Source organism: Hippopotamus amphibius, chromosome 16 (assembly GCF_030028045.1).
Source record: "Hippopotamus amphibius kiboko isolate mHipAmp2 chromosome 16, mHipAmp2.hap2, whole genome shotgun sequence".
In the NCBI taxonomy this organism is placed as follows: Eukaryota; Metazoa; Chordata; class Mammalia; order Artiodactyla; family Hippopotamidae; genus Hippopotamus; species Hippopotamus amphibius.
The window spans coordinates 11,957,234-11,972,329 of NC_080201.1; the positions used below are offsets into that span (position 1 = coordinate 11,957,234).

The 15,096-nt window shown below is 39.0% G+C and overlaps 1 pseudogene; it reads right to left on the minus strand.

The window, feature by feature from the left end:
* Positions 1 to 14,290: 14,290 nt before the first annotated feature.
* On the minus strand, positions 14,291 to 14,605 carry LOC130837920 (enhancer of rudimentary homolog; annotated as a pseudogene).
* Positions 14,606 to 15,096: the final 491 nt, after the last annotated feature.

Here is a 15,096-nt window from a genome sequence, read left to right on the forward strand (position 1 = left end):
TTTTCCCCTTATTTTTGTGAAATTGAGAGGCAACATAGCACCAGGCAGCCTGGTAGAAACTTTCCTGTGCCTCCAGGAGGGAGTACTCTATTTTCAAAGGTTTCCTCGGATCTCCAGGATTTCTGCTGCCCTCACTTACAAAAACTGACTCAAGCAGAATTGCACTTTCTCCTGCTTTCCACATGCTCAAAATTGATTTACCATGAAATGAATAAGACTTAGCTTTTCAGGGTCCCTTATTTGAGAGAATTCTAGCAATTTGTCCATGTGGTCCAGTGTTGTACAATTTACAAATGTAAGATATTTTATTCATAATTAAATGACTGCTATCTTTTTCCACTCTGATATTTCCCCCTTTTAGTTCCCTTTGCTGAAGTGGTAGTATTGTTGACCATGGGCACATATGAAGTCCAGTTAAAAAGATGTAAGTTTGTGAAACATATTTGGGGACACAGTCAACTTTTGTTTAGTCAGATGTTTTCACGTGGTTCACCATCACTTCCATAAAGTTAAGCTATAGCTTATCCAGTCAGTGGCAAAGCTAGGAATCAAACCTGTTTTTCGGATTCTAACGCTACCATATCATATTATCTACTCCTTTCATATTCTTTGGAATCTATTAACTAGTCTTTTTTTTTTAACTTTTTTTTAAATTTTATTTATTTATTAATTATTTTTGGGAGAGTACACCAAGTTCAATCATCTGTTTTAATACACATATCCCCGTATTCCCTCCCTCCCTTGACTCCCCCCCCACCCTCCCTCGAGTCCCCCCCACCTTCCCCGTCCCAGTCCTCTAAGGCATCTTCCATCATCGAGTTGAACTCCCTTTGTTATACAACAACTTCCCACTGGCTATCTATTTTACACTTGGTAGTATATATATGTCTGTGCTACTCGCTCGCTTCGTCTCAGCTTCCCCTACATTCCCCGCCGCCTCCCAAACCTCGAGTTCTCCAGTCCATTCTCTGCACCTGCGTCCTTGTTCTTGTCACTGAGTTCATCAGTACCATTTTTAGATTCTGTATATGTGAGTTAGCATACAATATTTGTCTTTCTCTTTCTGACTTACTTCACTATGTATGACAGACTGTAGTTCTATCCACCTCATTACATATAGCTCCATCTCATCCCTTTTTATAGCTGAGTAATATTCCATTGTATATATATGCCACATCTTCTGTATCCATTCATTTGTTGATGGGCATTTAGGTTGCTTCCATGTCCTGGCTATTGTAAATAGTGCTGCAATAAACATTATGCTACATGTTTCTTTTGGGATTATGGTTTTCTTTGGGTATATGCCCAGGAGTGGGATTACTGGATCATATGGTAGTTCTATGTGTAGTTTTTGAAGGAAACTCCAAATTGTTTTCCATAGTGGCTGTACCAACTTACACTCCCACCAACCGTGCAGGAGAGTTCCCTCTTCTCCACACCCTCTCCAACATTTGTTGTTTCCAGATTTTGTGATGATGGCCATTCTGATTGGTGTGAGGTGATACCTCATTGTGGCTTTGACTTGCATTTCTCTGATGATTAGTGATGTTGAGCATCTTTTCATGTGTTTGTTGACCATCTGTATGTCTTCTTTGGAGAAGTGTCTATTTAGGTCTTCCGCCCATTTGTGGATTGGGTTATTTGCTTTTTTGGTATGAAGCTGCATGAGCTGCTTGCATATTTTGGAGATTAATCCTTTGTCTGCTGTTTCATAGGCAACTATTTTTTCCCATTCTGAGGGTTGCCTTCTTGTCTTGTTTATGGTTTCTTTCGCTGTGCAAAAGCTTTTAAGTTTCATGAGGTCCCATTTGTTGATTCTTGATTTTATTTCCATGATTCTAGGAGGTGGGTCAAAAAGGAGCTTGCTTTGATGGATGTCATAGAGTGTTCTGCCTATGTTTTCCTCTAAGAGTTTTATAGTGTCTGGCCTTACATGTAGGTCTTTAATCCATTTGGAGTTTATTTTTGTGTATGGTGTTAGGAAGTGTTCTAATTTCATTCTTTGACATGTAGCTGTCCAATTTTCCCAGCACCACTTATTGAAGAGGCTGTCTTTTTTCCATTGTATATTCGTGCCTCCTTTGTCAAAGATAAGGTGCCCATATGTGTTTGGGCTTACTTCTGAGTTCTCTATTCTATTCCATTGATCTTCCTTTCTATTTTTGTGCCAGTACCATACTGTCTTGATCACTATGGCCTTGTAGTATAGTTTGAAGTCAGGAAGCCTGATTCCACCAACTCCATTTTTCCTTCTCAAGATTGCTTTGGCTATTCGGGGTCTTTTGCGTTTCCATACAAATTGCAAGATTTCTTGCTCTAGTTCTGTGAAAAATGCCATTGGTAACTTGATAGGGATTGCATTGAATCTGTAAATTGCTTTGGGTAGTACAGTCATTTTCACGATGTTGATTCTTCCAATCCAAGAACATGGTATGTCCCTCCATCTGTCCCTCCATCTGTCCCAACATCTGTTTGTGTTGTCTTTGATTTCTTTCATCAATGTCTTAAAGTTTTCTGCATACAGGTCTTTTGCCTCCTTAGGCAGGTTTATTCCTAGGTATTTTATTCTTTTGGTTGCAATGGTGAATGGGAGAGTTTCCTTAATTTCTCTTTCTGCTCTTCCGTTGTTAGTGTATAGGAATGCAAGAGATTTCTGTGCATTCATTTTGTATCCTGCTACTTTACTAAACTCATCAATGAGTGCTAGCAGTTTTCTGGTAGAGTCTTTAGGGTTTTCTATATATAATATCATGTCATCTGCAAAGAGTGACAATTTTACTTCTTCTTTTCCAATTTGGATTCCTTTTATTTCCTTTTCTTCTCTGTGGCTAAAACATCCAACACTATGTTGAATAATAATGGTGAGAGTGGACACCCTTGTCTTGTTCCTGTTCTTAGAGGGAATACTTTCAGTTTTTCCCCATTGAGAACGATGTTGGCTTTTGGTTTCTCATATATGGCTTTTATTATGTTGAGGTAATTTCCTTCTATGCCCATTTTCTGAAGAGCTTTTATCATAAATGGATGTTGAACTTTGTCAAAAGCTTTTTCTGCATCTATCGAGATGATCATATGGTTTTTATCCTTCAATTTGTTGATATGATCTATCACGTTGATTGATTTGCGTATATTGAAGAATCCTTGCATCCCAGGGATAAACCCCACTTGATCATGGTGTATGATTTTTTTAATGTGCTGTTGGAGTCTGTTAGCTAGTATTTTGTTGAGGATTTTTGCATCTATATTCATCAGTGATATTGGTCTGTAATTTTCTTTTTTTGTGACATCTTTGCCTGGTTTTGGTATCAGGGTGACGGTGGCCTCATAGAATGAGTTTGGGAGTGTTCTGCCTTCTGCGATATTTTGGAAGAGTTTGAGAAGGATAGGTGTTAGCTCTTCTCGAAATGTTTGAAAGAATTTGCCCATGAAGCCATCTGGCCCTGGGCTTTTGTGTGTTGGGAGATTTTTAATCACTGCCTCAATTTCCGTACTTGTGATTGGTCTGTTCGTAGTTTCTATTTCTTCCTGGTTCAGTCTTGGAAGATTGTATTTTTCTAAGAATTTATCCATTTCTTCCAGGTTATCCAATTGATTGGCATATAGTTGCTTGTAGTAGTCTCTCATGATCTTTTGTATTTCTGAGGTGTCTGTTGTTACTTTTCCTTTTTCATTTCTAATTCTGTTGATTTGCATCTTCTCCCTTTTTTTCTTGATAAGTCTGGCTAATGGTTTATCAATTTTGTTAATCTTCTCAAAGAACCAGCTTTTAGTTTTATTTATTTTTCTTATGGTTTCTTTCCTTTCTTTTTCATTTATTTCTGCTCTGATCTTTATGATTTCTTTCCTTCTGCTCACTTTGGGGTTTCTTTGTTCTTCTTTCTCTAGTTGTTTTAGGTGTAAGGTTAGGTTGTTTATTCGATCATTTTCTTGTTTCTTAAGGTAGGACTGTATTGCTATAAACTTCCCTCTTAGAACTGCTTTTGCTGCGTCCTATAGGTTTTGGGTTGTTGTGTTTTCATTGTTGTTTGTTTCTAGATATTTTTTGATTTCCTCTTTGATTTCTGTAGTGATTTCTTGGTTGTTTAAGAGTGAATTGTTTAGCCTCCATGTGTTTGTATTTTTTGCAGTTTTTTTCCTGTAATTGATATCTAATCTCATGGCGCTGTGGTCTGAGAAGACACTTGATACGATTTCAATTTTCTTGAATTTGCTGAGGTTTGATTTGTGACCCAAGATGTGATCTATCCTGGAAAATATTCCGTGTGCACTTGAGAAGAAAGTGTAGTCTGTCGTTTTTGGATGGAATGTCCTATAAATATCAACTAAGTCGAGATGGTCCAATGTGTCATTTAAAGCTTGTGTGTCTTTATTTATTTTCTGTTTGGATGATCTGTCCATTGGTGTAAGTGGGGTGTTCAAGTCTCCCACTGTTATTGTGTTCCTGTCGATGTCCCCTTTTATAGCTGTTAGCATTTGCCTTATATATTGAGGTGCTCCTATGTTGGGGGCATAGATATTTACCATTGTGATATGTTCTTCTTGAATGGATCCCTTGATCATTATGTAGTGTCCTTCCTTGTCTCTTTTCATAGTCTTTACTTTCAAGTCTAATTTGTCTGATATGAGTATTGCTACTCCAGCTTTCTTTTGATTTCCATTTGCATGGAATATCTTTTTCCATCCCTTTACTTTCAGTCTATATGTATCCCTTGGTCTGAAGTGGGTTTCTTATAGGCAGCATATAGAAGGGTCTTGTTTTTGTATCCATTCAGGCTGTCTGTGTCTTTTGGTTGGAGCATTTAATGCATTTACATTTAAAGTGATTATTGACATGTGTGTTCCAATGACCATTTTCTTAATTGTTTTGGGTTTGTATTTGTAGGTATTTCCCTTTTCTTGTGTTTCCTACTTAGAGAAGTTCCTTTAGCACTTGTTGTAAGGCTGGTTTGGTGGTGCTGAATCCTCTTAACTTTTGTTTGTCTGGAAAGCTTTTGATTTCTACCTCAAATCTGAATGAGATTCTTGCTGGGTAGGTTTTCTTGGCTGTAGGTTTCTCTCTTTCAGGACTTTCAGTATATCCTGCCATTCCCTTCTGGTCTGCAGAGTTTCTGTAGAGAGGTCAGCTGTTATCCTTATGGGTTTTCCTTTATATGTTATTTGTTGCTTTTCTCTTGCTGCTTTTAATATTTTTTCTTTGTGTTTAATTGTCATTAGTTTGATTAATATGTGCCTTGGTGTATTTCTCCTTGGGTTTATTCTGTATGGGACTCTCTGTGCTTCTTGGATTTGGTTAATTATTTCCTTTCCCATGTTGGGGAAGTTTTCCACTATAACCTCTTCAAATATTTTCTCAGACCCTTTCTTGTTTTCTTCTTCTTCTGGGATGCCTATAATTTGTATGTTGGTACGCTTAATGTTATCACTGAGGTCTCTGAGACTGTCTTCTATTCTTTTTATTCTTTTTTCTTTTTCCTGCTCTGTGGCGTTTATTTCCCCCATTCTATCTTCCAACTCACTTTTTCGTTCTTCTGCCTCAGTCATTCTGCTGGTTATAGCATCTAGAGTATTTTTAATTTCAGTTATTTTGTTATCCATTGCTGTTTGTTTTTCTGAGTTCTTATGAACTGTTTCTTGTACTTTCTCTATTTTGTTATCGAGACTTTGTATCATTTTTACTATCATTACTCTGAATTCTTTTTCAGGCCTTTTTCCTATTTCCTCCTCATTTATTTGGTCTTGCGGGTTTTTTTCCTGCTCCTTTGCCTGCATGGTGTTTCTTTGTTTCCTCATGGTTGTCCAAACTTTTGGGGTTGCTTGTCCTGGCGATAGAGGTGTTTAGAGAAGACTGTCCAAGCCTCACACTAATGTCCAAGTATTGGATTAAACAAATATTAAGTCTAGGAAACACATACATGTATAAGACACACAATTACTGAATCCATTAGAACATAAGGCTTTGGAAAGACCTGACAGCACCCCAGTATGCTATCAGGTATTCAAAGAGAAACCCAACAGAAATTGACAACTGAAACAGAACAAATCAGAGACAAAAGCAAAAGCAAACAAACAAACAAATAACACCTTACACATACAAACACTAATCCAGGGAGATTTTGTAAGCTAGGATCAAATATAGAAAAGAGCTAGAGTACCCCCAGACAGAATGGAGATTCTCAGAATGAAATTAGACAGTTGTACTAAGAACTAAGATAAAGACAAAAACCTAATATTAAATACCAAGGTGGTGCATCATCTGGAGAATAGAGCAAGGAGTCTGAGCAGATCGATAATGTTGCTTATAAGTATGTTAAGATAAAATAAACTTAAAATGGCTGGAAGAAAGGGGAACAGAAGAGCATAGTGTGGTTGGAAATATGGAAATAAAAAGAAAGGAATAGAAATGTATAAAAGATAGGGATGAAAGGAAAGTATGAGAGATATATTGTCCGTACTACCAAAAACTTAGCTAGATATAGAAGTATATAAAAAGGCAAAAAAATGAAAATAGGATAAAAAATATTTTAAAAATTATGTTATAAAACTTGTAGATCCCTTAGGACTAAGATCGTAATTAATAAAGAAAAAAAAAAGAGAGAGAGAAAAAAAAATCCAGAACCGATCCCAGAATGAACCAGTTCAATAGGATCGATACTAATATTTCTGTTTCCTTAGAGTCTCAACTGTAAGTGTCCTTCTACTCGCCTTGGGTTTTTTTGCATTATTCTGTGACCAGCAGAGCTTCCTTTATTGTTCGTCTGTAAGTGTCGGTGTGTGGGGAGGGACAGGGTACAATAGTGGCTCCTTCCCCTGGGAGTGAGTGAGCAGTGGCGCACTGTTGTTTCAGTCGGGCTTGGAGGTGCCTGTTGCAGAGGGACGCCCGTGGCTCAGGTGTAAACAGAAAGTCTTAGAGTTGGGCCTCTCTCAGGTTTTTTTGTTTGTTTGTTTTTTCTCAGCAGCCTCTCTGCTGCCGGGGTTCCAAGGGGTTTTAATCTAGCCCCGCCTGAGTGCCTGAGGGTGCTTGTTATCCCTGAGTGCCTTAGGTGGCCCGCAGGGCGTCTCTCCACTGCCTGTTGCAGAGGCACCCGAAAGAGAGAGAGAGGCTATGCATGTGGCTCCTCCCCCACCGCCTGTGAGCCTGCAGCTTCCAGCCACCATCATGGCTGGGCAGCTCTCAGGGACAGGCACTCCTCGCCGCGGACCTCTTCCCTCCCGTCCTCTCGGTCCGTCACCTTACTGGCAACAATGTTTCTCACTCTGAACCAGCTCTCCGGTTCCCTCACTCCCGCTCCCAGACCCTCTGTTCAGCTGTGGATCAACGTCTCAGTCCGGGAACGCTGAGCTGCGGTGTGGACCCTCCGTATGTTTCTCACTCCCTCCCGTCTGCCACAGCTCCGCCGCTTCACCCTCTTTGAGCCGTCGTAGATGCCTCCCTACCGGTTATGTCGGGCTCCTTGCGGTCCTTTCTGCTGTCCGAGGCCGTCCGCTGGTGTTCAGCTGGTTCTCTGTGGGAATTATTGCGTCCTTCGGTGCATTCCCAATGTATCTGTGGAGAGGGATGCATTCCACGTCCTTCTACTTTGCCGCCATCTTTTTCCTCCTATTAACTAGTCTTTGATTCCTTAATTTAAGATATGATGCTCAGGACTTCCTAGGTGGTGCAGTGGTTAAGCATCCACCTGCCAATGCAGGGGACACAGGTTCAATCCCTGCTCCAGGAAGATCCCACATGCTGTGGAGCAACTAAGCCCGTGCGCCAAACTATTGAGCCTGTGTGCCGCAACTACTGAAGCCCACTCGCCTAGAGCCCATGCTCCGTGGCAGGAGAAGCCAACGCAATGAGGAGCCTGGGCACCACAATGAAGAGTAGCCCCGCTCTCCACAACTAGAGAAAGCCCGTGTGCAGCAATGAAGACTCAGTGCAGCCAATAAATAAATAAATTTACATATAAAAAAAGATATGAGGCTCTATGCTCAGCCACTTGGCATCATCTGGCACTTACTCCCACCTCTCAACCTGGTGCCAACAGACTTCCCTAGCCTTAGCACCCACCACTCTGCCACCTGTACAAACAACTCTATCCACGTTGGATTCTTTTTCTTTTTCAGATCGTGGTTCTGTTCACGATCTTTTCTTAGGCTAAAATGGTCTTGATCAATCACATTTATGTAAATTCTTATTAATTTTCCCCTAAATTGACATAAAGCACTGACATCAACGAAGATAACATACAACTCATATTATGCCACTACTACAAAGACACCGATGAAAAACTGGGTAATGATTGTTGCCAAATTTAAGAGCTGTCCACTGAAAAAAATCTAGAGATGAAGATCAACCTGGTGGTACTAAATACCTCTAGTACCCAGGTTTTGCTCTCTAAATGTAAGTAAATGTTATTTTTTAATTTAAAAACTAAAGCATCTTGGATAAAATTACTAATTACAGGTCAGGGCAGGAAATATACAAAACTAGATGATCTTTTGTCATACTTGCAAGCAAGAAAGATTTCTAACACTGCAGTTGTCCCCCCACCCCCATCCAAGGTGTCACTTTCTGTGATTTCAGTTCCTCCCATGGTCAACCGCAGTCCAAAAATACTATATGGAAAATTCCAGAAATAAACAATTCATAAGTCTTAAATTGTAGGATGTTCTGAGTAGCATGATGAAATATCACACCAACCCTTTCCATCCTACCCAGAATGTGAATCACCCCCATTTTCCAGCACATTCTGCCCTGCGTTGGTCACTTAGTAGCCATCTGGGTTATCAGATCAACTGCCCTGGTATTGCAGTGCTTGTGTTCAAATAACCCTTATTTTATTTAATAATGTTCCCCAAGCGCAACAGCAGTGGTGCTGGCAATTCGGATATGCCAAAGAGATGCTGCAAAGTGCTTCCTTTAAGTGAAAAAGTGTTTCAAGTTAATGAGGAAAGAAAAAAATCCTATGCTGAGGTTGCTAAGATCTATGGTAAGAATGAATCTTATATCTGTGAAATTGTGAAGAGGAAAAAGAAATTTGTGCTAGTTTTGCTGTTGCACCTCAAATTGCAAAAGTTACAGCCACAGTGTGTGATAATTGCCTAGTTAAGATGGAAAAGGCATTAAATTTGTACAATAAGATACTCTGATAAAGAGAGAAACAATATTCACATAACTTTTATTACATTATATTGTTGTGATTGTTCTATTTTATTATTAGTTATTGTTATTAATCTCTTACTGTGCCTAATTTGTCAATTAAACTTTATCATAGGAAAAAGCATAATATATATGTAACCAAAAGTGGGGGTCTGGCTGCTTGCTGACCAAAAGCCAATAAAGAGGTAATTTTGGTGGAAAGGAAAGTTTGCTTTATTTTAGATGCCAGCAACTGCAGGAGAGGGCAGACTGCTGCGCAAAGGCCAATTCCCCCCAACTACAACCAGTGGGCGAGAGATTTTATAGGTTGAGGGAGGGGACTACATGCAGAAACAGCACAGTCACCTCTGACAGTCATCTTGAAATTGGTGATGCGGGGGTCTGACCAGTGTCATCTTGATTGTTTTAAGTATTGGTACAATCAATCTTCAGTTCCAGGGTCGGTTTGTTCCCATTTTCTTGAGGCCAATTCTTGGAATTGTGGCAGCTTATGTCTTGGCTACAGCCTGGTCATCATGTAGTTTACCTCTTCCACGTGGTGGGGCTTCAATATCTACATGACAGCTCAAAGGATATGGCTCAGAATATTATCTATAGCCCTTGAGGAGGAACTAAAAAGTCCTTAACTATGTTTAATGACTAAACTATTTTTATGTAGTTTTGTTGGACTGTTTTCCTTTGTTTCTGCATTTTCTCACTTCTCTGATTAAACTTATTCTTTGGCTAAAGTTTTTCCACAGACAAAAGACAGGCAGAGGACATGTTGGGGGAAAGACTATAGGGTCCTGCTCCACTTCATATACATAGAGGGAGTTTGGTACTATTCATGTTCTCAGGTAAACACTGGGAGCCTTGGAATGTATTCCCCATGAATAAGGAGGGACTACTGTATTGAGGTTATATCACAAGAACAGAGGAGTCAAGGGACTTCCCTGGTGGCACAGTGGTTGAGAATCTACCTGCTGACGCAAGGGACACAGGTTCAATCCTGGTCCGGGAATATCCCGCATGCCATGGAGCAACTAAGTCCATGTGCCACGACTACCGAGCACACACACTGCAACTACTGAAGCCCACACTCCTAAAGCCTGTGCTCTGCAACAAGAGAAGCCACTGCAATGAGAAGTCTGCACATCACAACAAACAGTAGCCTCCACTCGCCGCAACTACAGAAAGCTCGTGTGCAGCAACAAAGACCCAACGCAGCCAAAAAAAAAAAAAAAAAAATATATATATATATATATATATATATATATATATATATAGAACAGAGGAGTCAATTTGAAGAATCTCCAGTTGATCAAATGAGGTATTGATAAGAATAAAAATACATCAAATATGTTAAACTGCAAAGAACAAAAACACATCAAAAATCTTAAAATTCATGAGTTTGAAATGTTACTAAAACAGAAAAAAATAAAACCTTCATTAGTCACCTTTAAAAAATGTGAAGGAATCAACTCGTTTTTCTGAAAACTGGTAAGGAAAGCAAATAAATTAAATATTGAATTTGCTTTTCTTTCTTTTCTTTTTTTTAACTTTTTATTTTATATTGGAGTATAGTTGATTAACAATGTTGTGATTGTTTCAGGTGTGCAGCAAAGTGATTCAGTTTACATATACTTGTATCTACTCTTTTTCAAATTCTTTTCCCATTTAGGTTGTTATATAATATTGAACAGATTTCCCTGTGCTATACAGTAGGTCTCTGTTGGTTATCTATTTTAAATATAGCAGTGTGTAGATGCTTTTCTTAAATCACCTATACTACAGGGTAACCAGATACTTTATTAGGACAATTTTCTCTCTATGGAATCACTCCAAGTACTATAGGAAGAGGAAACTATTGAACAGCAACATTTGCAAACTCCTAACGAAGACAGGCAATGGTCATGAAAGGCTTCAAGCAGTCCCAAAGAAAAGACAACCAGACACCTCGTACCTTATGACAAAAATACATAACACCATTTATGAAATACTTTTGCCAATAAAATCAAACCTAAATCGGATCAAGCTTCTCGGTATAGCTATCAATATTCTGGAAAGAGAGTAGACAGAAGAAGATATTGTGTGACATCATTAAAATGCAATTAGTAAAATCCAAAAAATAATAAGGACAATAGATAAGTGTATGTTTTTACACCATTTTTTTACACTTTTATAATCAACAAAAAATAAAGATGTTTTGAAAATATAAAAAGGTAATATAACAAAAATAAACTTGGTTTACTTGTGATATTATTATTACCTTAACAAAGAGATTCTCTCCTTGACAAAATTATTCACCAAAATATATCTTGAAGAATGAATTGTATTGGTGCACTTACACTTAGTCACAGATTATAGGCTCCTTGATTTAGGGTCCTACGAACTAAGAAATTCAAGAATGAAGTCTTAAAGGGTACTGTCAATGGAAGATTCCATAGTAATAAATAAAAAGTGTCTTTAAATTTATATCTGAAAATATGATACATTGAAAAAACATAAATTTGCAAAACTCTCATTTAAATTTGATATACACATGTTTAAAATCAGGTCCAAATGTATTTGTGCTAGCCCTGCTTCCTGCAGGTCCCTTTGGAGCATGAGTCACTGCTGTGCATCGTGAGAGCGAATTCACCTTTGTATGCAGCAAGGAAGCAGCAGCAAGGAGCAAAGGCAATGGATCCGAGTCCTAAGGCAGGGGGCTAAAAGTCATTGGCAAGGTGTAAATAAGTGTCATGCACGCTGACTTATGTTAGGGCCTGCCGAGACCAGCTCGGCGACTCGAGGTGAGTGACAGGTGCCGCAAGCTTGAAGAAGACACAGACACAGACTGAAGAGAAAGATGGGACCAGGGGACTCAAGACCTCTAGGATCAAGAGCCCTGCTGACTCATCCCAGGTTGCTTTTATTGAGTTCGTGGGCTAACATTCTCAGGTTACACTCATAAACAATCAAAGGCCTCACATGACTGGGGCAATGATCCTTGTTTGCCTCCTGGGTCCGAGCTGAGCAGGTGTGGATTTGAGCTGGGTGTGGAGAGCAAAACAGCCTTGGGGGCAGGAGACCTCTCTCAGATATTGGGGGTCTGTGCCCCACCCGTGTTGGCCCCTCTGCGACTGTGCCTGTCTTAGGTTGTTCCTCCCTTGAGGAATCTTACCCGTCTCTGGCTAACCAGTCATCCTCCAGGGCCAAACAGGGTGATATAAGGAAGGCTCTATGCACCACCCCTGTTGGCCCCTCTGCTGCTGTGCCTGTCTTAGGTTGTTCCTCCTCTGAGGAATCTTACCCGTCTTTGGTTAACCAGCCATCCTTCAGGACCAAACAGGGTGATATTAGTCTCCACGCCCCGCACCCTCAGCTCCTCCACTGCTCAAGCAGGACATTCTGAATCCCATCGCTCGGCCCACATACTTCAACATTTTCAATGTTTCAAAAAGGTTCCCGAATGTCTTCCCACAAGGGCCTTCTGGTTTTTTATTCTATTAATTCTATTTTACTATTTAACTCTCTTTTGCATAACCAAAAAAAGATATCTTTGTAAGTCTTTGGCACCCTCTTTTGGACAACGTGATTATTTCAAAACTGAAATTTGTTTCAATGAAAAGGATTTCTGAGTATGTTATAGGCAAATTGAAATCAGACATATTTTTATATATTTTTGCTTTTTTATAATTAATAGACTTTACTTTTAGAGAGGTTTTAGATTTGCAGAAAAACCCTGCAGACAATACAAAGTTCCCATATACTCCCCTCCCACACATAGTTCCCCTATTATTAACAATTTACATTAGTGCAGTACATTTGTTAGAGTTAATGAAACAACGTTAGTACATTACCATTAACTAAAATCCATAGTTTACAATAAGGTTGTATATTTCTATGGATTTTTATAAATCTCATCTAGCCACCATCAAAGCATCATAGAGAATAGTTTCACTGCCTTAAAAATCCCTGTGCTTCATCCTTCCTCCCTCCCCACCAACCCCTGCAACCACTGATCTTTCTACTGTCTCTATAGTTTTTTGTGTCTCTGTAGTTTTCCACAACGACAAATAGTGGATAATAAAATATGTATCCTTTTCAGACCGCCTTCCTGCACTTAGCAATATGCATTTAAGAGTCTTCCGTATCTTTCTGTAGTTTGATAGTTCATTTCTTCTTGTCACTGAATAATACGTATTCCATTGTATGGATGTGCCAACCTTTATCCATTTCCTATTGGTGAATATCCTGATTGCTTCCTGTTTGGGCAATTATGAATAAAACTGCCATAAACATTTCTGTGCAGGTTTTTGTGTGTGTGATTGTGGAGTTTTCATTTGGGTAAATGCCAAGGAGTTTGATTGCTGGATTATATGGTAAGATAATGTTTAGCTTTGTAAGAAACTGTCAAATTGTCTTCCAAAGTGATTGTACCGTTTTCCATTCGCACCAGCAATGAATGAGAGTTTCTGTTGTTCTGAATTCTCACCAGCTTTTGTATCTTGAGATTTTTGGATTTTAACCATGCATATTTGGGACAAATCCTACTTGGTCATGATGTATAATTTTTTATTCATTGTTGGATTCAATTTGCTGGTATTTTGTTCAGGGCTTTTGCACGTATGTTCAGAAGCAATATTGGTCTCTGGTTTTCCTTTCTTATAATGTCGTTATCTAGTTTGGGGAATTAGTGTAATGCTAGCTTCATAGGATATGTTAGAAAATGTTCCCTCTGCTTCTATTTTCTGGAAGAGATTGCAGAGAATTGGTGTCATTTCTTCTTTTTTTTTTATAACTAAAGAACATTTATTTGCTTTTCACTAAGACTTTGTCTTGAGGACATAACTAAACTGCATCATCACCCCCCCACCCCAATTTGAAGCAGGGTTAGTACAGTGAATGTTATAAAGCAGATATAACAGTTTGAAGGACTGGAACCAACATTAACTGACAAAAACCAACTTCCATCTAAATCATCAAAAAAATGTTTAAGGAAAAAAAGGGGAGGAGAAGAGGGCAAAGGGCGGTTTTAGATTGAACAAGATCCTCACATTTCATCTAATACATTCAATCCTGGCTAGAGTGGAAACAGGATTACTATAATACAAAACTTCCACTACAGCACGCTGTACACACCTGTACTGCAAGCCCACCCCCACCCCCTAATGCTTCCAAATTCAACTATTTCCCAGACTGTTGGGCCTGTCAATGAAGGAGTACGTAGATCTTCTCTTCAATCCAGTGTTTGTTATAAGGCTGGTATGTCTGGGTATCAGCTCAGTAAACAAGGCAGCTGAGGTCTGCCAGGTCATCAATAAAATCAAACAACTGACTAATATCATATGTGATAGAGGGGCTGTTGGGATTCATTCTCTTCAGATGTTCTTCATACATTTTACAAACACCTTCCATGCATTCATTCACAGTTTCATAGTCAGCATAAGTTTTGCCTCCTGGCCTCTTGGTAGGCTGTACCAGCAAAACGGTGTGAGACATCGCGCCAAACTCTCTCCCTGCAGCCGCTGCCGACCTCGCCTTTTTCTTTAAATGTTTGGTAAAATTCACCAGTGAAATCATTTAGAACTACTGTTTTCATTTTTGGAGTTTTATTTAGTAGTGATTCAAAATCCTTAATAGACATTGCTCTATTCAGATTCAGACTATTTCTTTTTGTTTGAGTTTTGGTAGTTTCTGTCCAATTGGTCCATTTTATCTAAGTTATCAAATTTGTGGGCATAGAGTTACATATAATATTCCTTTATTATCCTTTTATCATCCATGAGATCAATAGTGATGGGTTTTATCCATTTTTTACTTCATGTATTCTGATTGTTAGGAACATGCGTATTAAGGATTGTAATGACTTCTTGGAGAATCGACCCTGTTTTAATTATGTAATACCTCTTTTTATCCCTGATAGCTTTCCTTGTTCTGGAGTCTGCTTTGCTTAAAATTAACAGAGTTACTCCAGTTTTGTTTTGATTGAT